This window comes from Phalacrocorax carbo, chromosome 8 (assembly GCF_963921805.1).
Source record: "Phalacrocorax carbo chromosome 8, bPhaCar2.1, whole genome shotgun sequence".
Taxonomy (NCBI): Eukaryota; Metazoa; Chordata; class Aves; order Suliformes; family Phalacrocoracidae; genus Phalacrocorax; species Phalacrocorax carbo.
The window spans coordinates 29,182,858-29,208,829 of record NC_087520.1 but is presented as its reverse complement, the minus strand read 5'-3'; the positions used below and the strand labels follow the sequence as shown (position 1 = coordinate 29,208,829).

The window sequence follows — 25,972 nt, the reverse complement described above, 5'->3', positions numbered from 1 at the left end:
CGGGGCTTTGTGCCTCTCGTTGTTCTCCTTTACATTGCATCTCTATTGTTGTTTCTTTTAATTTTAATTATTAAACTGTTCTTATCCCAACCCACGAGGGTTACCCTTCTGATTCTCTCCCCCATCTACTGGTGGGGGAGTGAGTGAGCGACTGTGTGGGGCTGAGATGCCGGCTAAACCACGACAATCATGAACATATACCATTCTGCCCTTCACAATAGGTCAAAAAGTGTTCCATTCCTATAAAATATATTCTAAGAATTTTTCAAGTGTGCTTTACAGAATACAAATATGAGCTGTGAACTTATGAATAGAAAGGACATTTTATTAGGCTTTACTGTCAATGATTTGCAGCTATTCATTTTATTGAAAGTGATGTCATTTGTTCCACTTCAGTCAAATCAGGATTTGGTCTGTTGTCCTGGTTTCAGCTGGGGTAGAGTTAAGTTTCTTTGTAGTAGCTAGTATGGACCTAGGTTTTGGATTTTTGCTGGAAACAGTGGTGATAATGTGGAGATGTTTTAGTTGTTGCTAAGTAGCACTTACACTACTCAAGGACTTTTTCAGCTCCCCGTGCTCTGCCGGGTGCACAAGAAACTGGGCGGGGACACAGACAGGGCAGCTGACCCAAACTGACCAACGGGATATTCCATACCATATGGCATCATGCTCAGTATATAAAGCTGGGGAAGAAGAAGGAAGGGGGGACATTTGGAGTAATGGCATTTGTCTTCCCAAGTAACCGTTACGTGTGATGGAGCCCTGCTCTCCTGGAGGTGGCTGAACACCTGCCTGCCCATGGGAAGTAGTGAATTAATTCATTGTTTTGCTTTGCGTCCACGTGCAGCTTTTGCTTTACCTGTTAAACTGTCTTTATCTCAAACCATGAGCTGCCTCACTTTTACTCTTCCAATTGTCTCCGCCGTCCCACCAGGGGGGAGTGAGCGAGCGGCTGCGTGGTGCTTGGTTGCTGACTGGGGCTAAACCACGACATCCGTAATTATTGACCTCTTTTATTTGTAATGACATCTTTTCCCTCTGCTCGCTTCTCTGTATTGGCAGAGATAGATTCAGCTCATCTTTATAAATCTGATAATGTCACTAAACCAAAATTTAAGGTAAGGAGAAATAGCTTCTATGTTTCATTACCTGCCTAAAGAACGAAGGATCTAAACTCCGATCGCAGCACTTCCATATGGCTATACAGTGAGAAATCATAGAGCCAAGGCAACAGCCTAGCTGAGAATACTTGGTTTGTTAAAAGATTTTTTTCAGATCATCAGTGGGTGGCTAAAGTAATTAAACTTAACACAGCATTTATTTTCTGAACAGCTAAAGGTTTAGCTTGTTACACTGAATAGCATTTTGCTCTTGGAGTAAACCCATGGAGGTTATCCAAAAGCAGATTCAACTCAATAGCAACTAATGTAACCTGCCTCTGTATTACTAGTGGGACTGCAGTGCTGAGGCTGTGAAAACTCATACATCTTTTGTCATATGATAAGATTTTTTTTGCCAGCCTATTCAGTACATTTGAAACATTTTGCAAAACTAACTACCTCTACAGACTGGCTCTGTGAAATAACTTTGAATATGCATCTTCAACCTTGTGATTATTTCTTCAGTACAGCCTAAACCTGAGGTGGGTTAGATTCTGCACATTAACGTAATTGCATTTTCTATACTATTGTATTTTAAACCAGACGAGAACAGCACTGCATTGTGTGAGATTAACAATTACGTTTTTATCAGTATAAATACATCATTATTGAAATTGGTTAATTCATATATAAACCCCCTAATATTACTCAACCTCCTTGTGCAGACTTAATAGCAGTGCCAGACCAAAAAAGGAGATATCCTTGTCTTAATGTCAAACTTCAGAAAATAATCCGTCTTGTCCTATTCGCAGACAGACAGGCCACGTCTCTAGCACCTTGCAAAATCAATGCTCTCCATGCATGAGACACAAACTCACAAAAGCAAGAATTCAGAGTTTCATAATTTGTTTCACTGTTGCAGCACATATGCGATATGTAAGGCCCCCAGCAGCTCTGAAGCTCCTGTTCTGTTCCAGCACAATAGGGTTGAGTTAAGGATTCCGTTGTATCCATATCCCGTCAGTTCTGGTGCCTGTATAAGCATTAAAGAAGATGTTTAATGTTATCTGAATTAGGTTTTATGATAATGTTGAAGAAACAAAATAATATTTGGGAAAAGTAATACAGTCCTGTCTCAAACTAAGATACATTAAAACTGGCTCAATATATCATGCAACTCATTATGTGAGATTACACCATTCCTCTGAGCTATGAATTTACATAGTGCTGGAAATCATAAGAGATAAAAAAAGGCACTTGTAGCCAATTCTGTAAGAAAGACATTTTTTAATTTGAGAAAATATACTTTTGCAGGACAGATACTCATATGACCAACCCAGTAAATTTCTAATTCAAACACTAATTTTATGGAACAAAATTTATCAAAGCTAATGTTTTATGATGTGGGTTTGCCCATTTTTTATGTTATTATCTTAGTAATTATTTTGTAGTCTCGTGAATCCCAGACTTTATGGGATAGATATTGCATTAGCTATACTTTAATGGATCACAATAACAACTACGTTTAGAAGCACTACTGTATCACATGCACAGAATCCATCACTATGGAGTATTTAAATAATATTAAATCCATAGAGAACAATATAACTAGATGCAGTTATCAAAACAAGCTTCATTCAAAAGGTTTAGAAATCCTCATTCTTTACCTCTTTTCTACTTACCATTACTTAAGTATATAGAGCATGTGAACCTTTCTGTAAATTTTGTAAAAACAATACTTTCAATATTAGCAATACAGAATTAAGCTGCAGGATGGATAAAAATTTGGAATACATCTTGAGGCACTCAGAATGAAAAAAGGCTACCCAGGGACAAAATGGTATTGTATTATTCTTATGCAATTACCATATTATACCATTTGTCATGTTGCTGGCCCATGTAGCCTCATATTCTCTGCCCAGACATATCTGATGTTTTTGCAGGTTAACTAGAGATAAGAGTGTTCATGGTTCTAGACCTCTAGGTTAAGATGACTTTCAGGTCTCCCAAAACTGGAACATGTAGAGTATTTTATTTAAGTATTGCTGACTCAAGGACATCTTTAAGAATTAATAAAAGAGCCACAAGCTCAGCACAACTAGTAGAAATCCTAAAGCCTAAGTTATTTTCTTTTCAGTTTCTCAATTATCAGGGCAAAAGTACTGTAATAAGCTCTTATTACCCAGAAGTGAAGTTGCAAGTAGTACTGATTTAAGAAAAATACTAAAGAAACATAAGGTGGAACAGCATGTTGCCCTGGGAGTAAAACAACCTTCAGCTTCCTTAAGGTAGGTAGATGCTGCTGTGTGAGGGCTCTAGCTGCACTTCTGTCTGAACTTCTAAAGAAAGCAGTTATACTTCTTTGAATACTCCTGCTACCAGAACCCTGAAGGGGAATTAGGAGAGAGCTGGATACTCTTCTAATCTGGGGAAATGGTCAGGGAAAAATAAAGGAGAAGGATACAAACACCAGCTGATTAGCATGCATATGTTTTATCTTTAAATTTTCTGAGAAATGTTGCTGGTTTGTTTTCTCTTGTCTTTCCAGCTGCACAGTTATTAAACTTCTGCTGAAGTGTATGAGGAAGAAATGCTATTTTTTGGTTCCAATTTGGCATTCTACACTTGAGACTTCTCTTGTGCGAGGTGAGACTTCTATTGTGCGAGGTAAGCTTAGCTTGCCTTGCACTTGTTGCTGCCTTATGGCATTTAGAGTAGCCTTTGAACTCTGTTTTTTTCTCTCTTTCCTATTCTGATCCTACTATTTCCACTTGTCAACTGCTTTCCCAAACTCTGTTCTTACTGTAGCAACAGTATATCTAGGGTCAGCTTCAAATCAATTACTGTAACAGTCTCCCTGATGAACTTCCTACACCTCCTCTTTCTAAGCTGAAGAATTACAAGAATCAAGTAACTCATGTTATTTTCTATTTTTTCCCCAAATTTTCTCATTATTGTGATGTTTGTTACGTTTCTTGACTGCACATCATGTATTTCACATAGATGCTCAGTTTACAAAGCCATTTTGCAATACCACCTGAAAATATGACCATGACTATAATTACAGAGCAATTAATGATTTTTGTAACTTTAAAACAAGCTGTTATGGTAAGACCTATATGTAGTCTCAGGCAAGAAAGTGCAAACCAGAGAGTTCAAAAGCTCTCTCTTGGCAACCAACCTCAGAGGCATGTAGAAGATCGAGCACACACACACATGTTCAATAAAAATTTTTAGTAGATATTTGAGGTTCTGCTTTTGGGCACACTTGGACCGTTATTCACAGAACCCACAATTAAAGCTTTCTTTCTCCTACACCCCTATGGTTTGAACAAATTTGCATTCTCCAAGCACAGCTGGTTACTCCTCTTTTTTCTCCATGGGTTTCACCTCTTTTGCCCAGCATATGAAGGAGATGGAACCCGTTAAAAAGTCATTTTAAACCTTCTTTTTCCACCTTCCAGACAATTTTGGAAGGAAAAATTGTTGTCTTCTGAGGCTACTCTACATTAGCCTAACCAGCTTTGGGATTATGTCTCACAGATCTTTTAACAAATTAACAAGCAAGTTCTATTCAGATAACTAAGCATTTAAAATTGGATAAGATATTGATGGTGGTAGAAGGCACTGTATTAAACAAAGACTGACCTACACACTGTTCATGAAACTCTGGTCTAGGCCAAGATCTACAAAGGTACCAAGGTGCCTAACTGCTGTTCAATTCAATGATATTACATTATTTTATTCCTACAGTCTGCACCTCAGAAATATTTACACAAAGGAAATGAGATGAAACTTGGGCTCCCATGCAAGTTCAGGTCATCTTAGGTACAGAAATTACTTGGCAAGCACACAGAAAAAGATACCTGACTGGCATAAGCAGGGAGGTAAGCATTAAGTGTGCAGCTCCTAAATCAGCCACATGTTGCACGGCCAAGCAGAACAACTGTTAAATATTTTTAAAAGTTAGACTCTAGATACATACCGAAAATGATGATGGGATTAAGCCATATACGATTTTTGAAGATATCTTTTGTGTCTGTAGCATCTGTTCTCATTATGAATTCATTTTCTTATCTATGCTTGGGTCCATTTCTTAGATCTGAATACTTGACAAATATTTCCCCAGGCTTACATGGGTAATCAAAGTCTGAAAATAACACTTTCTAAATGGTTAATTCATTAGGAAAATAAAAAATACATTTGCACTATTTTAGTGCTTCTGCTTCCAATGTAATTTTACATTATGTTGTAAATTATGCTAATATGTATCTATACAATCTCAGCATCTTTAACAAATTAAAAGTAAGGAGTATCAGTGAAAACCAAGTTATATTCACTTGAAATAAATTGAGATGCTATTTATATCTCATACACATTCTTCCCAGTCATGATGGGACTGATGTAAGACCATCACTTCAGTCAGATACTCCTCTCTCTCAGACATTTCCTTGCTCTCTGCTGCCAAAGCCTATTGTTAACTGTTCATAAAAGGTCTTCCTAGAGACCGATATGTTGCATGGGGTCCTTAGCATGTCTCTATTCATGCTGAGATCATATCTTCTGATTTTCTAGCTCTTCTCCTCCAGGTTCTGTGCTGCAGTCCCTTCCTTTTTGAAGTTTCTATTTTCATAGATGACCATTACTTATACTTAATTCTTCCTAACTGCTGTAATTTCCCAAATGTTTTTAATTCCATAAGCTGTTTCCTGTGATCTTCTCCAGACTACTTCTCAGCATGGTTTTCAGTTTTCTCTGGGGCTATATTTTTTTTATCCACCTCTTCCTCTCTTCTCTCTTCCCTCAACACACAACGGCACTGGCCTCCTTCAGCCATAGCTCATTTGTCTGCTTAGCATCTGTTTGTCATTCATACCCCTTGATGTTATAACACTCATCTTTTTCGTATTCTCATCTATAGCCCACTGTGAATACTTGCACAATACTTTGGAGTCACCATAGAGCACTTAGTTCTATTTCTTCTGATACAATATTTGCCCCCTTATCTTCAACAGGCTCCTTCTTCCTCAGGAAGTTTTAATATTGTCATCACTATTTTAAATTTACTGTTTCCTGCAGCTGATCTTTAATTAGAAAGCTGTAATGGGACAGTGTATTTGCAGAAGCCCCACTTTTCCAGCCTACAGATATAAGAATCCACTCCTAAACACAGTGTTTGTCAGATGCTAAAATGCAGGCCTTCCATTACTTTTATTACAGATAAGGAAGCCCACTGAAATGTTCTGATTTGTCCAATTGCTTAGAACTCATGAATACCACAAATAAACCAGTATAACTTCATGAAAAAAATGCACTAACACTCTAGAATTATCTTGGGGTACAACAATTGCTAAAATTGGTATGCAGTGGGTATGCTCTTGTAAGTTTCATGTTCTCTGCTTCTCTATGATTCTGTGAATCAATCCAAGCTAAACAAAGTAAAATTTTTGTACAATGCTCTATCCTGAGGCTAAAGTTTTGTCAGTTGCTCTGCAAATATTATAATCAGTATTTATTTTTGACAAAATCTAAAGGCCAGCATCAAATATCAAGGCCCAGCTGTGAAATGTAAAATACACCCATTTTTTACATAAAATAAGAAAGCTTACAAGATTGCATTTGAGAGATAAGGTGAATACAAAACAGATGAAGAAAGCCCAAGGTAACAGTGAGATGATAATGGCTAGTGTAATAAGCAGTGCTACTGCACCTCAACTGCTTCACTATGATTAAACTAATTTAATAACTGCTACCATGCTAAGAAATGGAATTAATAGCAGAATTGTGGTTTATTGTCTTCTCTCTTCTGTAATTTACTCAGCACCAAAGTATTTATTAGAAACATATTTATTGTGTACTCACTTTTAGACATGCCATATGTTCTTCTACTTATGATGTAATAATTTGTGTTTGGTTTTTTTTATTATTATTTTTATTTTTATTTTTTTAAGTGCTGTATAGGAAGACTAAAGCTGAAACTGGAAAAAGTCACTAGCTATCAGTGCTGAATGTGAGATCAATTTCATAGGAAGAAATTCTTGCCTCTAATGACAAGTTTGCCCTAATGAAATGAAGGAGATCAAAGCTGATAGAAAGCAAAGCTATGTAATGAAACAGTGATTTAAGAAGCCTGGGACATTCATTTTATTTTCATTGTAAGATAGGTTACTTGCCTTACTGTTTGGTATTGTTTATTCTGGTGTCTGTACATGGTTTTGATTATATTAATTAGATTATTGGCAAAATTCTAAACTGTTGTAAATCAAAATTGCTCTTCTGACTCCAGTGAATGACAATGACTTATACCAGCTGATGATCTACCCTTCAATGCCTTACAAATACAGGATAAAGATTTTGCAAAACTTCTAAAAAGTTTGCTTGCTTGTGAAAATGTTAAAATTTCTTGCAGTTTTGCAAATGGATAGAATTTCTTGATGTAAATACTTTAATTAGTATTATAAAATGAATTGAAATTTAATTAAAGATGAAAAAAAGCACAGTGGAAATTTTTAAAAGGATAAAACCAACAAGAAACACTCCCAGATTTGAATGCCATTTTAACAGTAATCTGAACCAACATCTGAACCGTGTTATATAATTTTAAACATATACGAAAAATTATTTTCTTCCAGCTTAGAGCAAGTGCAGACTCAATAGTTGTTCCAAAGCTTTTAGTTATTTTTCCCTTCAATCTCTAGATGTAAACAAACAAGAATGCTAATTAAAAATGTTACTTCAGGCAAGAATCTTGTCAAAGTAGTTAAACAGAGTTAGACTCAATCATCAGAAGGTAGTGTAACCTCTAGGGAAAGCATTCATAATATAAACACATTGCGTTTATTCAAACAATGCTTCTCCAACTGTTTGAAAACAGTGCCCTAGCATATTATTGAAAAATATTACTTTTGCTCCTAATAAGACAATCAAATGTGTGCTCACTTTTTAAAATAGATAGTAAATGTAACACTTTTCCAAAATGCATTTATGGTACTGTATAGCTGGGCAAGTTTTATATGAGATTGTTTCACCCTTAATTCCTTAAATTTTCCTTGTTTCTCAGAGAATGTTGTGTGCAGTTTCCCCACTATGACTGCAGTTTTACTAAGGTTTATGAAATGTCCAGTGGAAAAGGGAAAAGGTAAACTCAATTTCTAAAATTATGTCAGACTAGTTTGTATGCAGGCACAGTTAACATGACAACAGTTTGGCTATTAAGTTCTTTGTAACAAGGAATGTAAATTCAACAGGATTTACCCGGGTACATCTAAAGGGCTGGAAACCAAAAGCATTTCTTAGGGTCTGAATCTGGCTACACATACTTCTGCTGTGCCCACTAGAAGGTGAGCTAGGCATTTGAGCAGGGAGACCTGTGGTGCTATCACAGCCTGGATGGTCAACAGGCCATGACTCCAAGGAACATCATGGGGGCACCTGCTTTGAAGTTTAGACACAGCCAATAAGACCTGTTAGACTTCAACATGGAAAGCACTTATGTATGTGAACAGTCCAAAAAGACAAGAACTGATGCCTCTTGAATGCAAGAAAGCTCCACTGAAGAAGGAACACCCTATTCTGCCAGCCCAGTGAGACCTATGACACTCGTTATTGAGGCCTCCATGAAAATCAGTAAAATCCCCAGAGAAGCTGATCACTTTATGGTTCTAGTCCAATAACACTCATTGGCCCTGAAAGGTCTTAAAAGACACAGAGAAGCTGAGAGTTTGCAAGGGGAGGAGATGGAAACAGGCTCTGCCAGAAGCCAAGTGGACCCAACAGGGTTCACAGGAGCACAGGGCCTGAGAGACAGCACTGTGAGGTACTTGCTTTGTGCAGAGCCCAGTCCAGGAAGCAAAATATAATCAGTTGCCAGGAAGTTTGCCAAGAAGCAAAATATAATCAGTTTACAAGTACAAAAGCTTCATCTGAAAACTTCTGTCTGTTTTGCTCATATGAAGGAGAAGTTCCTGAGTCTGAATAAGCACTAACAGTCTGAAAATTTACTGATAATGTATATTTATTTACTATCTCATTCTAGGTGTCTCTGGCATACTGCCTCTGCTATGCTTACACACAGAGGGGAATGCTCCTGCAGAAAGAGTATGACCAGGTTCTTGATGCTTTGGATTTGGTTTGCATAGTTTTCTTCTGATATAGAGTGTTAATGTCTCAATGGTTCTGCAGAATTGTCATTAGTTTACCAATCATTATTTTTTCACTTAATTGAGTGTAATGTTACATATTCTCTCACTTTCTGTTTTTGCATGATGTTTTTAACCTGTAGAAAAAATTAAAATGTCAGTTTGACACAGTGCAACAATGGAGACATGCAAAAGGAGCAACAGTAAAGTTTAGCATTCAAACAGATCCTCATATATTCCGTAATACACGTTAATGCAGTCAAGGCAGTTTATATTCAAGATAACAGTCATTCAGTAAGTTGAAATTCTTTTCATGGATGACATTTACCCCACATAATTTTCAGTAAGTTCTATCTAGAAAATTGTCAGGTTGTGTAGTATCAAAAACTTCATTTCAATGTATTTGAAATAAAATAAAAAACATTTCACTTTATTTCACCTTCCCATTTTTTCCATGTGGGGTAATATACCTATAAATTAATATAAAAATTTGATATTACAAAAAGACAAAGCTGACTTCATAGTAAAATAAATATGTCCATATGCTCAGATAGCTAAGTAAAATTTAACTGTGTTTGTCTATGTATGTTTAGGTAGCTACCTCCAAAAAACAACCTACATGCTACAGTTAGTAATGTAATGAGGATCTGGATAGATGCTGTAGCTCAATATGCATGTTCAAATGAACTTGCATTCTTCCATAATTTATGCATTTCTTTTTAAGATAATATGTCCTCGTGTTTTTCCAAGAATAGATGTATAACTTAGTCTTTTGGGCACTGATCCATTTTACACATTTCCTCATCTGCCCTTGCGTTACTGGAAAACTTATTCCAGGATGAAAGCTCAGTTTGTGTAAGAAATAAAAGCAATTCAATCGAAAATAGATGGCTGTTGCACAAACACATTTATACTGTGTTACACACAAATGCTGACACTTATCAGTACAATTTCGAAGCAACCAAATAAACTCTTTCCAATAGATCAAATTTTTAATGGGTACACTTACATAATATTTGCATTGAACTTAGAACAGAGCTATGTATAATGTTTCAAATAGGAGTGCTAAAATGGTGTATTTCTTTCCCATTGAACTAAGATTTTATGTTTCTGGCAACGGTTTTGGAAGATAATATACTTGTTAGCCAAAAAATCCATTCAGAAAATAACCCTACTCCTACTTTGATGTACAAATGTAACAGAGCTCTTTAGGAAGGGATATGACCCATCTTTGCACATTGTATTCTTTTTTTTACCTAATATCAAAGATGTTTATCTCAGTGAAAGGCTTCTCCGTTAATATTTTCCTTCTTTTCTTTCTAGGCTACTCTCAAGATGAATGAACTTTATCTTTTCAGGAAGTTAAAATTTTTATTTAAAATGTGAAATCTTTTTGAGTCAGAGGGTTAAGTGCATGGTTTCAAAGCTGATATGCCTTGAACATATGGCTTTCTTAGTTTTAGCTATCTTTAACATTCTTTTATCTTGAAATATTTTGCTCAATTTCTCAGAAATGCCATTTGTTTAAAAAAACCTTTTTGAGAATCAAGTCTCCAGCAGGACTATCTCTTTCCTCTATTTATATACAGGACACAATCCTGGCAACAGTTTAACTCCAGCAAGTTGGAGAAATTCCACCTGGACTAAGCGTCCCACAATCAAACTGGCTGTGTGTTCCAGAAGATGGTTCACTATCAGATGGCAAATGAGAGTATGTTCCATTATTCTTTGCATCAAGGGAAATAAAACCAGTTATGAAAAATTTTACCTCACGGGGTGGGCCTACATTAATCTACTTCAAGACTGGCCTTTCTCTCATGGTGTTTTACACTGCAGTTTTTTTAAAGTGCCCCGGGTCAGTTTGGGATTCCTACTGAATCTGGCAATAGTATATTTCATTCTAGACTATATACATTTCATTAATACTTTGTTTAAAAAACCACCATTCCCAGACATTTGCCTATTAAATGTTTCAGCTGAAGTATCAGGACCTATGAGATACAAAATCTAAATCAACTCAACAGAAAATATTTCAGTATTTCATAGTTATTCAGAAGAGAAATCCTAAAACATGCTTTTGGGAACCATACTACTTCCAGTATCATTAGTAAAGAACCAATCCTGAATAAACATAAAGCATTTTGAGAGCTGCAATAATGAAAACGTATACACACTTCATGTATGACTAGCACTATTTCCATTAATGGAAGTGTTCTCTTAAGCAATCATCTGGATTGATCCAGAGTGTCCATCCCTAAGAAAATGCAATACCTCTTGTCTTATAGGTGCATAGTAATGATATTACATGGCAAGATAAGGCTACTTGATCTATTAAAATTACAAGAAAGAAACAACTCTTGAAGATACTTACAATTAGGGTACTCTTTAAAAAGAAGACTTGAGTGCCACCTCCTTCTTATCGCCCGAGTCTCACATCCAACTGGTTCTGCCCTTACACTTGCGCAAGAAGAAAAGGGAAAAGTTTAAGGTTTTAATGAAAAAGTAGGCATCCAATCTGGGCTAATCAGACATGTAGATTCTCCCCACTTGCAGATTCCAGGTGAATTTTCTATCCACCTCCACAATACCTTCTGTTTCAATTCTTTCAACTTCCCTTACTAAATTTTTAATTTGCAATTTCTACAATTAGGTAGAGTTAATGTAGAATTATTGTAGAAATATTTCTACAATATTCTAGAAATATTTACTGGAACAGAGATTCAAAATACTTTTACATAGGAGGGGCTAATCCTAACATTTTGCATTCTAGTGCAGAGGCAGCTCTCCTACTTAGACCAATCACTGGAATCTGGATACAGTTACCTTTTTCTCAGAAAAGATTTATTTTTAAGGAAACTAAGAGGATTGTATGAACCTTTCTGTTCTTAATGAGATGGTATTTTCTGATGAAAGGCATTTTTCTCAAAGGATTCTTAATATTGCTCTACAAAACAGATTTGTCATTAGAAAAGGTAGCTAAAGCAAATTATCTGTTAAAGTGTGCTGCACAGTCCCTTACTTCCTGGAATGTTCCACTGAGTTTAATAGAAATATGCTACTAGAGAACTACTACTACTCAGCATGAATAATTGTGAGACTCTACCTACCATATATCTGTCATGATCATCTAAGATCAGTGGTCTTTGGGACAATGTATTCCACTATAGCCTTCTTAGAGAATATTCAAACTGTGTAAAATAGCACAAAACCTTGCAAAAGCTACAGATAAGAAACTCAGATTGATTTTCTAGTACCATTAGGTCTATTACATCCAAGTACCTTAAAATTGAATAATAATTTTTAAAAATTACAAATAAAAGCCTAACTACAGTTACAATGACATAAAAATAATGATGATAGACTACAGTGATGACAGTTCAAAAGGGATATAACTTATCTGTGAGATTTAAGTCTGTGCTGCTAGTACTTTTATTAAGAGGTAAACCTATACATTGGGGATTTCTGATCATGAAATATATTGGAATTTACATTAAGGAGAGATCACTACTCATAGACATTATTATTTATAAATTATATCTCTTTTATGTATTGCATACACTACCAGATTTATTTAAAGGAGTGCTGATATTGAGAAATGAGTATAGATTAAAAGACAAAAACAATCCCCAAGAAAATTAAGCACTGAAATCAGACCAAAATATTAAATAAAAGAACTGTACCAGCAGCTTGGAACACCACTTCCTAAGAAACATGTACATTAGCAAAATCTATTTTAATTGCATATGGGGACTTTGCCTGGATTATGCCTAGGCACATGACAAACTACTACCAAGTCCCCTGTTGGGAGTAAAGGACAAAAAGGGCTTTTACTTGGCTCGTTGCCACCTTCTTCAGCAACAATAATTCACTAGTCACAAAACAAGAGTCCCCTGCATCAAGCCAGTCAACCCTAGGGAGGCTCTGGCTGGCAGCAGTTCCAGGCAGCTCCAGCCTCCCAGTGCCAAGTGCTGAGGACTGCCAGTCCTTCTCCTTAGCATCAACCAAACTGGGCTCCCCATTTGTCCCCTCTTTTTACCTCTCTTCCTCGTTGCTCTGGATCACCTTCCTTTTAAAAACTATTGCATAGCAAAAAGAGGCCATTTAAGACTTCAAGTCATGAAATATTCTCCTGATTATGGAGTAGTCATATTTTATGTTTCAAAATGGTACAAGATTTCATTGCCTCTGGCAAGAGCAATATGTACAAGTCTGAGTAGGCCATCATGAGCAGGAACAGAGTAATCAATAGTTTACTGACTAAATAAAGAACAAAAACTATCATTGGGGCACAAGCAAGGGTCATAATAAAGGATCTGGATGGCTTCTAATTCCTTAACAACCTACAGGGATCAGAGCTCCTATGAGAAGTGAGTTGTATAGCTCCTGTAAGCACTCAATATATGTTCAAATGTTCAAAATATTTGAACATCCCTCAGATGTCAGCAAAGATTAACCATAAAATCAAGAGATGTTGTCAGTCTGGTGAACAGAGAACAGTCTCAGCTACCCAGAAACTCTGTTTGAATGGGAAATAGAGGAACAAGCTATAGAAGAGATCATTTGCAGTATACTTTTTCCAATACAAGTTTATGTATCTTTACAGACAAGGGAAGGTGTTCAACAATTCAGTGTCACTTGCCATCATGATACTACCATACAGACTTAGTCTCCCTCCACCTTCTGAATTCCTAATTTGATCATACTATTGCTCAAAATGACATTTTATCAGTTTCCCCAAGAATCACACAAATGTTGAACTAATGCCTAGTAAGGAGGGTTTACTGAGACATTATTCAACATTTTATATACTTGCATTGAAACCTGTTCTTCTATTTTCCAGTGCAAATCTAAATCTTTCTTGGCTAGAATAGAGAATCTTATCGCTGGCTTGATATTGTATAAGAATATTCTTCCATTAACTTTTATAAGTTTTTCAACTATCTCAGCACAACCATATTTGCTTTTCTTATAGCACTGTATTGGTTTTAGATCTGCCTGATTAAATTGTTCTTCAAGAGGGAATAGCACACAACTTCAGAGTAAGCGTTCTCTGAAAATGACTCAGTTCCAGGGCTTATGCAGAAATGCTAATGTAATGTATTCTAAATACATGCATTTCATTGTTTCTGTAATAATATATCCTGACTCTGAAAACAACACTATGCCCAAGTATTTAATTTAAGAGATCTTAAATATGTGTATGTCTTAGGGTTCTTTTGGAGAACTTCCTGAAACTTTTGTTTTGTTAGTTTCTCTAATTTTTTTTTCTTTAAATGGTGTCCATCCCCCAAGGCAACCTTAATAAAGCCAATTAATTTATACAGGTGGAAAGGACAAAAATGCAATCTCTGGATTATAAATAGTAGCAACAGTGGTCACACCATTAAGCCTGACACAAGACCCTTTTAATTTAAATGTAATCTCCAAAAGACCAAACTACCAGCAACACACTCTCATTAAAATCTGTAACAGATGCTCAAGCTTTGACTCCTTATTGTTCTCCTTATCGAGAAGTGGCTGAGTCATAGTATTAATAAGCCATCACTCATTTAAGTGGTCATTCACTGCTGGGTGGGGAAAAGATAGGCTCATCCTTTTGAAGTGGGAATAGGCAAGCATGGCTGCTGTAATAGGCTGTGATTATTTTCACTATGAATGCTCCCCCAGCTTTCAAAAATTAAAAGGAGCACTCTTTTTCCTGCTTGAGTATTTCTCACTCTGGCAAAAAACGAACACTTTGAAATGTAAATGATTTAATCTTTGAAAACCCATGCTTCAGAGGGAGGTACAGCTTCATCTACAAAATGAAGCCATTTTAGGAAATGATTATCATTGTAAAATTGAGGCCAGCAGGGAGTCTGAGTTCAAACTCTTAGAATATCAGCAGTGTAACAAGTTTGATCTTCCTTACTGCATTGCTTGCATTTGCTTCTCTGGGTTCCAGCAGAGAGCCATTGTCCGTCGGAACTTGTTCCCACTCGTTTCCCTTGGTTAAATAAAATAGTTATGCTTATTATTTAGAGTTAGTCTCATAAAATTCAGGGCAAGACTAAAAATAAAAAAGGAAGTTCAACTTATTGTGATTAATATACACTATGTGCATATACAACTTAGAATATTAAAAGGTTGACAGCCGTGAAGGCAATATTCTTTTTATGCATAGTTCAGGCATTAGTGTTGGGTAGTGTTACTATACTGCCTTACCAATGTTTGGGAAGGAGACCACCCATAATGGTGAGATAATATTTAATTTAAAATTTAAACGTTAAGTCCTTAATCTCTCTTCTGTGACTTCCATATAGGATGACAATTGTTGTGGTGGCAGTATAGGGTTTTATGGTACCAGCAAGGCTCATTATGAACTGGTGGAGATGATAAATTTGTATCACAAAGACCGGATAATAACAGATACCATATGACAACAGCCATTGACATGAACTACAGAATCTGACCAGTATGGACAGCTTCTCTGCACTGATGGGCATTTCAGCTGAAAATTATGGAAATCTGTCAGAAATTAGGATCAATCTGTGTGAAACAGATCTCAGATGTGAGGAGTTACAAGATGTTATTGGTGATCTTGAGATATAAGTTAATCATCTTTTAATCAGTGTTGTATGCTAATTTTCAGTGGAGTTACTTATCTCTCTGCCATTCCTGAAGAGCCATTTCTGTCTCCCAGCCTGATACACTGAAAAATATAGCTTAAAATTAAAATGTCAAAATGGCCATTTCCTTACAAAGATCCTTGCTACACCCTGGAAGTTACAAAAAACTAGACAAACACCCTTCAACAGCAGGGATGAAACTCTACAGTTACTCTGTGCAGGAAATACATCCATGTATCCACAACATATGAGAGAAAAATACCAAATTAGGCAGTATTCAGTATCTGTCCGATATTTTGTGAAAGTATAGGTGAGAATGAAGGGCTGCTTTTATTCAAGTAATGCAGTATAGTTTGAAGTAGGTCTAGAAGCTGGGTAGCCAAACTTGCAGGATGCTTGTCCAAACCAAACTTATGGTAGTTTATCTTTACTTACTAATGACGAAAAGCAAAATATTGGCAGTGTTTTTTCATGTTCCACAAAAAGAGAAGAAAAAACCCAACATGTTTCTATAAACAAACCCCCACAATTTTTCAAAATGTCCAGAATGCAGAAAAATATCTTAAAATATTTCAAAAAAGATAAAAGAGAAAATCTAAACATCCAACATGCAGCCAGTCTCATTGCTTACTGGTTTTTCTGGGTTTAAGCAGGTGTTTTATTTGTGTGCACTGAAGTGTGAGGCAGCTGTTCTCTCTGAGGTATGAAGGACTCCATTATAAGCACCACCCGGCTCCCCTGCCAGGCAAGTTAGGAAGCTGGGTGATTGCCACAGCAGAGGAAAGCTCCACACCCTTCGCTTTGGGCAGGACTTCTTTTTCTTAGTAGAACTATATACCTGACAAGTCCTGCAGATGCAAAACGAGGGAATGTGACCAGGAACAAATGTGAGAAAATGTCATGCAGAGTAAATTGAGGCATTAATGCACATGGTCAAGAGCATCTTGCTGACTCTTGGAGACTTTATGTGAGTTCTGGATGACACTGACCTGAAAGATAGCTGTTTAGTAGAAGACTGTCCTCTTACTATCAATATTGCTCCTTTGGCTACTTAAAGGTATCTATGAAGTTTTAGATTTGATGCTTACAACAGAAGCCAGACAATGAGAGGGTCTAGAGCTGGATGAACATAAAATTAAGAATATATGTTTTGATGAACTGATACTGCCAAAAGCTATCCAGATTGTAAACTCCCTGGGGCAAAGACTACTCATTTGTTTGTACAAAAACTTCAACATACTGCTTATTTGTTAGTAAGTAAGATATCACTCAGGCTTTCCCCATCTCATACCCTGTAAGAGAGGGGCCAGAGCACAGAAGGGAGAAGGATTCAATGCAGTGAAACTTTATGGAGCTAGAAGGGAAATCCAGGAAATGCACAAAGATTCTGAGATCTGAACTTTTAAGCAGACTGTGACTTTAACCATAAGAGAATTTATATTATTATGATTATTATTAACTCTATCCTATTGCCATCAGTGCTTAATTTTGTGGCTCCCAGTTACTTTTCTGTGTTGCTGAAGTAAGTCTAATATCTTAATTAGGTTTCTCAGAATACTGAAAAGTGAAGTTCAGATCAAAGGTATGAGCAAAAACTCTGCATGTACTGTTAAACTTGAGATGATAGGTAACAACGGTACTGTTTGGATTATGCTTCTTTAGCTCCACATTCTGGGCAACTAATGCAGTATTTTATACAACATTTTTTGAGAAGTTGAAATCAACTCTGTATGACAACTTCTGAAAGTCATGAAGTAGGGAGCTTAGCTACTCGCTTAGAACTATTTAGGAATGATCTGCTTTGAACTACTTAACAAATACTATGCTTTGTCATTAACTCATTAGCTCTGAAGTTCCCACAAACTGCTTCCAAGTAATTTTCTTAATATTCTCTTCAGTGGCAGATATTTTACACATTAAATCTATTTTTCACATTAGCCTAATGAACAAGAAGGCTGATGTAATCCACTGGGGGAACATATATTCTAGTTTTCATTCATGCTTTAGAGTATTGTCGCAGCTCAGCACAAAGGAATAATCTGATTGTTTCTCATAAAGCAAGAACAAATCATGATTGAAGGATTTCTTCTATTTAAAGCTATGCTTTACAAAGCCTGTTGAAGTTGTTAGAAGAGTCATCTCTGATACGTACACTAACTACACAAAGCTGCTGCACATGCCATTCAAGAGCTAATTTAGTACCAAAAGGCCAATATTGCTGACTTGCAGATTATAAATATCACAAGATATTAATTTATTTATATTTAAATCAAGCTAAAAGATTAAGACAACTTTCAGTAGATTCATTTACAATTAAAATGAGTGTAAATTTGAATTACTTTTTATTATTTGGTACAGCTGGGATTTGAAAGAGTTGCCGCCAGAATGATGCATTTGCCCCTGACAAAATAATGCAAAATTTGTGTTAAGTGGGTGAAAGAGCATTAGATTATAGCACCTTGTAGGTCAGCTGGGAAATACAATATGTATTCTGATTATGAGAAAACAGAGTGAACGGCAAAAAACAGGTGCTGGGCATTTCAGTCTGCAGTGACGGTAGGGGACAATTGCAGCACAGAGGCTAGATTCCCCCTGCTATCTTTCTGTGGTCAGACTGTAAAACTAGCAGGGGCAGCTCTCATACGTTTGACCTCTGGGCAAAGATAACTCTTTCATACCCCCTGTTCCACTTTTCGACTTTGTATCCAAGTCCTCTGCTATAAAATGTAAAACCAGCACACAGAACATACTGCTTTGGAGGTCTGCCACTTGCATTCAGGCAACCATTTGTACTTTTGCAGGCGTAATCAATCTCCTGTTGCTATCAGCAGGGGAGTGGAGCTTTGCTGCTTTATGGCTTAAAAGTAGTTTTGTGCAAATTCTACTTCCCTGCCCCCTCCCTTTAGCTCCACTACTCACAGGATTTCCAGGGACATGGGCTAGAGCTGAGAAAAGCAGCTTGTTTAATTTAAGCACAGAGGGGTTTTTTGTGTGTGTGTTTATATTTTCTCTCCATCTATTAAGGGGTGAGGGGGAGAGACTTCATTTATATGTTAATATTAGCCAGCACCCTGACTAAACTGACAGAACTATTTCATGGGAAGCTGACAAATTTTGTCAGCTAGGCTATCTTTCCACATCTCAATAGCGGCAATAATCTTGATTAGCAAAACAATTGGGGGCCAAAGAAGTCCTGCTGCTCCAAAGACCCTCTTCTCAGGTTACAGTTTGCTAATGTGATGAATCCAGAGAGTCCTTCAAGCTTGAAAAAATTCCCCAAAGCAGCTGAATTTAGGCAAATGAAGAGAACCATTTTGGAGGCTGGACAAAAGGGGTTAATTTGATTGACCATGTCTCCATAGTCTTATAACAATCATTTACTTAACAAGCATACAGAGAGTCATTCCATGGAAACTGGTGGAGTTAACAGAGGAAGTTCGAATAGAATATCTGTTTGTCCCAGATGTGTGGGAATTTTAGCCAAAAAACAACAACACATAATTGCTGCCTGTGGTATTGATTCTTACACAGAAACAACAGCAGAACTAAAGGGCTCTAAACACGTTATGAAGGCCTTGTCTATGTAGCAGTACAAGCTTCCATTTTTATTAGCTCGTTACATTGCTAATAAAGTAATTAGAAATTAACCGTTTCAGGGAAATGAAATTAATTAAAAAGGTTTGTGCAATCCTATTTTCAGTGCAATTTACAGCACCTATTTCTGTTTACAAACATAAGTTATTTTATAATATTTTTAAGGCATAGCAATTCATCTTCACACTGTTTATTGCATTATTAAATAACAAATTATATTCTGAATTATATTTATGCAACTCAAATCTGGTATTTTTCTTCCAGTGGAAATATGCTGCATTAGCATTAACATAATGGTTACTAGAATTATAAGTAGATGGAAATTTACTTGGTCCAGGTTAGCATAGAATATATAATCACAATATAACATAGCCATCTTGGTTTGTGCCCTATCCCACACTTATTTATGAATAATTAATTTATAAATCTGTCACAAGTTGATCTAAAATAGTTATTATTCATGAGATAAATTCTGTCTAATCCTGTTTGATGGCTGATGCAATTTGTAGACTTGCATTGAAAAGTTTACAATAAAAAGTACTAAGTAAAACTTCATGTCTTTTCACACAGTTTCCCCCCTCTATTTTTGGAGAAATTTCTTTATTTTGTTACTGAAATAAAAGTTACCATTTATATAATGTTTTGTAACACTAAGGGATTTGTTCTAGTGTGCACACACTGGTGATTATTAACTTAAGTATATGTTTTCCCAGACATGAAATACAGGGTTCAAATCTGGATGGCGGCCAGTCACGAGTGGTGTCCCCCAGGGCTCAGTGTTGGGGCTGGTCCTGTTCAGTATCTTCATTGATGATCTGGATGAGGGGATCGAGTGCACCCTCAGTAAGTTTGCAGATGACACCAAGCTGGGTGGAAGTGTTGATCTGCTGGAGGGCAGGAAGGTCCTACAGAGGGACCTGGACAGGCTGGATCGTTGGGCCGGAGCCAACGGTATGGACTCAACAAGGCGAAGTGCCGGGTCCTGTGCTTTGGTCACAACAACCCCATGCAACGCTACAGGTTTGGGGAGGAGTAGCTGGAAAGCTGCCTGGAGGAAAAGGACGTGGGGGTGTTGGTTGACAGCTGGCTGAACATGAGCCAGCAGTGTGCCCAGGTGGCCAAGAAGGCCACTGGCATCCTGGCTTGTATCAGGAATAGTGTGGCCAGCAGGAGCAGGGAGGTGATCGTGCCCCTGTACTCAGCACTGGTGAGGCCGCACCTCGAGTACTGTGTTCAGTTTTGGGCCCCTCACTACAAGAAGGGCATCGAGGTGCTGGATTGTGTCCAAAGAAGGGCAACGAAGTTTAGAGAACAAGTCTGATGAGGAGCAGCTGAGGGAATTGGGGTTGTTTAGCCTGGAGAAGAGGAGGTTGAGGGGAGACCTTATTGCTCTCTACAACTACCTGAAAGGAGGTTGTAGCGAGGTGTGTGTTGGTCTCTTCTCCCTAGTAACAAGCAACAGGATGAGAGGAAATGGCCTCAAGCTGCGCCAGGGGAAGTTTAGGTTGGATATTAGGAAAAACTTCTTCACCGAAAGGGTTGTCAAGGATGGGAACAGGCTGCCCAGGGAGGTGGTGGAGTCTCCATGCCTGGAGGTATTCAAAAGAAGGGTAGATGTGGTGCTTGAGGATATGGTTTAGTGGTGGACTTGGCAGTGATAGGTTAGCTGTTGGACTTGGTGATCTTAAGGGTCTTTTCCAACCTTAATGATTCTATGACTCTATGATTCTATGATCTGGCTTTGATGAGTTTCAGAACTATACCCTACTTATACATTCTGCAAGTATGAAAGAAGGACAACTTATCATGAGGAATGAGAAGATGACAATCTTTGGCATTTTTGTTTCTTGTTCTTTTGTACATCTGTGGTGCTATACATGCCATTTAACAGGAGTCACTCTTTTAAAGGTGCCAGTTATGATCATGAGGATTTTGATACATTCATTATTCTCCCTTTACACTTCAAAATATTTTCTTGATAACTTAGACTCTATGATGAAAGTCTCCAACTTAATTAACTTTAACATTAGCAAGTAAGTTTCCTTCAAATTCAGTCAAATTTGTGATGGCATGTGAACGGGAACATGTTTTTAAAATTTATTACCTGCAGACTTAAAGATAAATACACAGACAGAAAGATTTATCCAAACAGATTTGGGCCACAGTTGGCATACTCTTTCACAGTGATAGCAGTCAGGAGAAAGAGCATGCAGAATCTCCAGTCATAAAACACCTCCAACATTTAAGATAACATAGATTAATGTTTATTTATATTTAATTTTTAAGATGGATATCTGAACTGTAGCATCAGAAGTTCCTCTCATCCCTTGAAATCAATGGAGTGCCTTTAAAGATTAAGTAATACAGATTACTCAGAAAACTCTGTTTGACAGCAGTTGAAATTTTGCCTGAGTTAAAAGGTTTACAGATAATGTGGCACACTTGCAACCAAATGAAGCAGACTTACAAGAGTTTTCTCCCCTTGCCCTCCCTTTCCTGATATTTGTTTGAAAACTCTGCACACAGTATCTATTTTTCAGCATTCTCTGCTTCCAGTTGTTCATAACTGGTTTAATTTTTTAGGAAGCTGAGGGGCTCTCTTTTATGCCATCTGTCACACAGTACCATAGTGAAAAAGAAAAGGAAAACACACTATATGACTAACATCAAACTGCTACATGCTCATTAAGAATCATGTATTTTTTAATCATATAGGTCTCTACCGCTACACAAACATCCATTTATAACTCTCATTTAAGGCTGCTTTTTACAATGGCATAGGTTACAGTTACAGTAGCAGCAGAGAAACTATGCAGCCCTCATGTGATGAGGCTGTTAAGGAATTCAGTCTACTTGTGGTAAGAAATTTTTTAGGCTTTCACTTATTCAACCTTTCAGAACAGCAGACATCATCTAAATCTGAAGTTTTAACCCAGACCAAAGCTTCCTTATGGCATCACACTTGATTTGCTTCTTTTTAGGTTATTATGGTGCAATCTTTCAAACAACTCCTAAGCTTGAAATCTTTTGCACAACTTGAGTGGGCCAGAACTGTGATGCAGATTATGCACATCTTGGACTCTCACAATGACTCTGAGTAAGGCTTGGAAGCTCTCACTGGAGGAAGGACTTTTCCCCCCTATAGCCAGTGTCACAGATAGCAAAAGGCACTGAAAGGCAATGCATTCTGGTCTCATGATCATGCTGAAGCAACCGCTCTCTCTGAGGGATCTTAGAGGAGGCAAAGATGGAGGCAGCCTGGAAGTTACACAGAGCCTTGGGGTTCTTTTCCTTACCAGTTCCTTTTGATATAGGGTATTTCCTTACAAATTTTTGTTGATATTTACACAATGAGTTCAGACAGTGACTGGCCATAGTTTCTTTCAAACTGTAACTGTTCAAGTGACAATACATATTCTCTGCTTGATGCATTGCTATTGCGAGACAGACAGCATCTCCTTTAAGGTTTTGTTTAGGCAGGATATCCAAAGCTTCTTTCTGTAAAAAGATAGAACTAGCATAGGTACTAATACTGCTCCATGCTAATTTTGCCCACTTCTGACATGATTCCAAAAAGATGGTAAGTGAAGAAGAAACGTACATTAAACACTGACATAAATGCTTTGCACAATTTTAAGGAAAGTAGCTTTGGTCTGGTTCCAAATATCATCAGCAGGCTGAACATAGAGAGCAATATTTAGTTATAGATTAATAATCCAAAGTACAAATAGTCTGAACAAATAAAGAAAATATAAACCCACAATATTAAGGAAACCAGAGGACAAAGATCACTCTAAATTCTCAGTGCTATATTATTTTAAAGTGGTGACACAAACCATACAGAAGTCATGGAACTCTGTGATGCCAATATCAAGGTAAATCAGCCTAAATCATACATGCCACAGAGAGTTATGAAATGTAAAAACTAATTAAAGCATGTGGAGTTTAAATGAACAGCAGTAAACCCATTGAACCAGAAAATGCAAAGTTTTTTCAAAAGTTCTCAATTAAACTCCTTTAAGTTGGAGAGTGTAATGCCAAGCTATATATCAAATAATCAAGAAAATTCAACAAGAAATCAAATGAACTGTAAAGTTCTGTTATTCTTATGTTACAGTAAAATGTTAATACCACTGGAATCAACTTAAATTATCCAATCTCTGCTTATAAGACTTTACCTGAAATAAGTAACTGATTATTCACTTTTCTATGAGTAAATGAAGAAAGAATGAAGAAAGGATTTCTTCCACTAGGAAAACAGGAACACACTTCTTTAGAGAGACAAATTTTGAACTATCACAAAAACTGCAACTCACCTTACATGGTCTGATTTTGCACTGTGTTTTGCAACTGCTCATCCTGTAGCTCATGCATCATTACCACTGAAGAATTATTCTGAGAAAGTTAAATGTAGCACAAGCCAGAACACTATGTAAAACCTGCTCCCTAGTTCTTCAGTGAAGAATTAAACTATGTGTTTTGTATAAAAAGCTGATTTTTTCCATGAATTTTGCATTCATTCTCTGACAATAATTTTATTATATCACTATTCTAGGGCATAAACAATTTTCTGTCATCCAATGATAATACCAGAATGGTCATCCGTCTATCACTGTAATAAACCTATTTTGTCAGAAAAGCTTGTTAGATATCACACGATGAATGCCTAGGCTATCTAATTACGTATTATCCATCCACCCCAGACAATCTTCAGGCTGTGTTTCTCCTCTAAAAATGAAAGCACACAACATTGTAGATCTCTGGTCATTGGCACATGAAAGCATTCCCATAATATCAGAGATTATTTATAAATAATAAATCCTGCAAATTTACCTGCTCCTACTCCAACAGGGATCTTTTCAAAATAAACCTTACTTCATGATCAGAAAAAAAATGTTAAGGTTGATAAATGTATATCACAGAGCCAAATAATTTTGTGCTCTGGATTTATACACAGATACTTTCATTACTATTGTGGTTTACTTCATATCTTTCCTCAGATCTGTTACCTAATAATATTTTATCTAGGTGAAGTGTCACAGAAATGGCAATACCCCCTAGTGAAATATAAACTCTGAACTTGCACAATTTGAATATTCTTTCACAAAAGCAACTTGGTCACATTTCCAGTTGTTTTTCTTTATTAATTAATTTTGCCTTATAAATAAATAGAAATATTGAAAATAAATAAATAAAAATATTCCACATGCTTACGTTTTGAGTTTAGCTGCATAAGTCTACGTTTATAAATAAAACATCATAGAGAAATAAAAAAAGATAATTTTTCATGCTTTGACTTTACACAATTTATACATTAGGATATTCTGAACAGTATCAGGTTTAGTAACACTTCTGTCATAACTGAAACTTCCTTCTGTCCTGTCAGCTTCAATTCCCCGTGTTATTGCTGAGTGTGTATAGTGCTAAATGTTTCATATAGTGCAATGCACAAAGCGGCTTTCTTTTATTTTCTAAAGAAATGATTTCTTGTCTAGACTGCGCTCTTCCTAGAAAGGTTGGACTAGATGATCCCTGAGGTCCCTTCCAACCTGTGATTCTGTGATTTCTCTAAATTCTCAATGAGAATAGCATAATCAAAACACCTGTATCTCTATGAGAGATTATCCTTTCAGGAATCATTGACAGTCATAGTTACAGATGAAATAGTTCACTGATTTTTATTTCCCCCCCCCCAAGAATATATATGTTATATACACAATACACACAATAGTAGGTCTCCACCTGCTATAAATAACATGCATGCATGCAACAAAAAAATAGGTTGCCTATAACTCTGACAGAGACACTGCATCTGTAAGATCCACAGAGGCTGCAGTAAATGTTGTAAGGCTCAGGTGAAACAAAGCATTTAGCCTTAGGAAGCACCTGAGACACCTAGCATCACTGACTCCTGCTTCAGTAAATCATATTTCAAGTTTATATTGAAATGAAAAAAAAAAAAAGGAAGAAATTGTAAAATCTTCAAGAGGGTAGATACTAAAAGTCAGTATAACCAGATAATGGCTCACAGCTTTATTGACCATGTATCAACACACCAGGTTTCATGCAGATGGTTACACTGCAAGGCTACATCCCAGAGTCACAAAATCTTCATCAGTAAGGTAGCTTGTAGATTCAACAAATCCAGTGAGATTATTCAGTTTTACAAGCTAGAATGTATATTTTAAGGAAACATCATGGCTAATCGTATAGGATACAGGACAATTGAAAATCCAAATCAAGAAAGAGATCTGTGACCACAAAAATGTTTGGTTCCAGATAAACACAATACAGGTAAGACAACCATGTCCTTACTTTTCAAGGGTCTTAAAGATTACTCCAAAGAAACACATGAGCGAAATGGAAAAAAAAGACCCGACCCAACCCAACACAGAAAACCAAACCTCAAAAGACAGTGTCACTTTGTGTCATGAAATTCACATTCAAGTTTCCCACAACTTATCCAAAGCTACTATGGTACAAGTCTGGAGGGCTGCTATTAGTGCCTTTTCCCATGTCTTATCCCCTCAAC

The 25,972-nt window shown here is 36.7% G+C and overlaps 1 long non-coding RNA gene across 2 annotated transcripts; it reads right to left on the bottom strand.

Annotated features, from left to right (window-relative positions):
• Nucleotides 1–320: 320 nt before the first annotated feature.
• Nucleotides 321–24,434, bottom strand: LOC135314772 (uncharacterized). 2 transcript variants are annotated; one of them, XR_010374252.1, is made up of 4 exons: nt 24,274–24,434; nt 11,610–11,695; nt 5,086–9,375; nt 321–2,133 (listed from the first exon to the last, which is right to left on the bottom strand). It is a non-coding gene; the product is annotated as an uncharacterized LOC135314772 (long non-coding RNA). The 2 variants fall into 2 exon arrangements; XR_010374253.1 differs by lacking the exon at nt 24,274–24,434 and adding an exon at nt 23,757–24,117.
• Nucleotides 24,435–25,972: the final 1,538 nt, after the last annotated feature.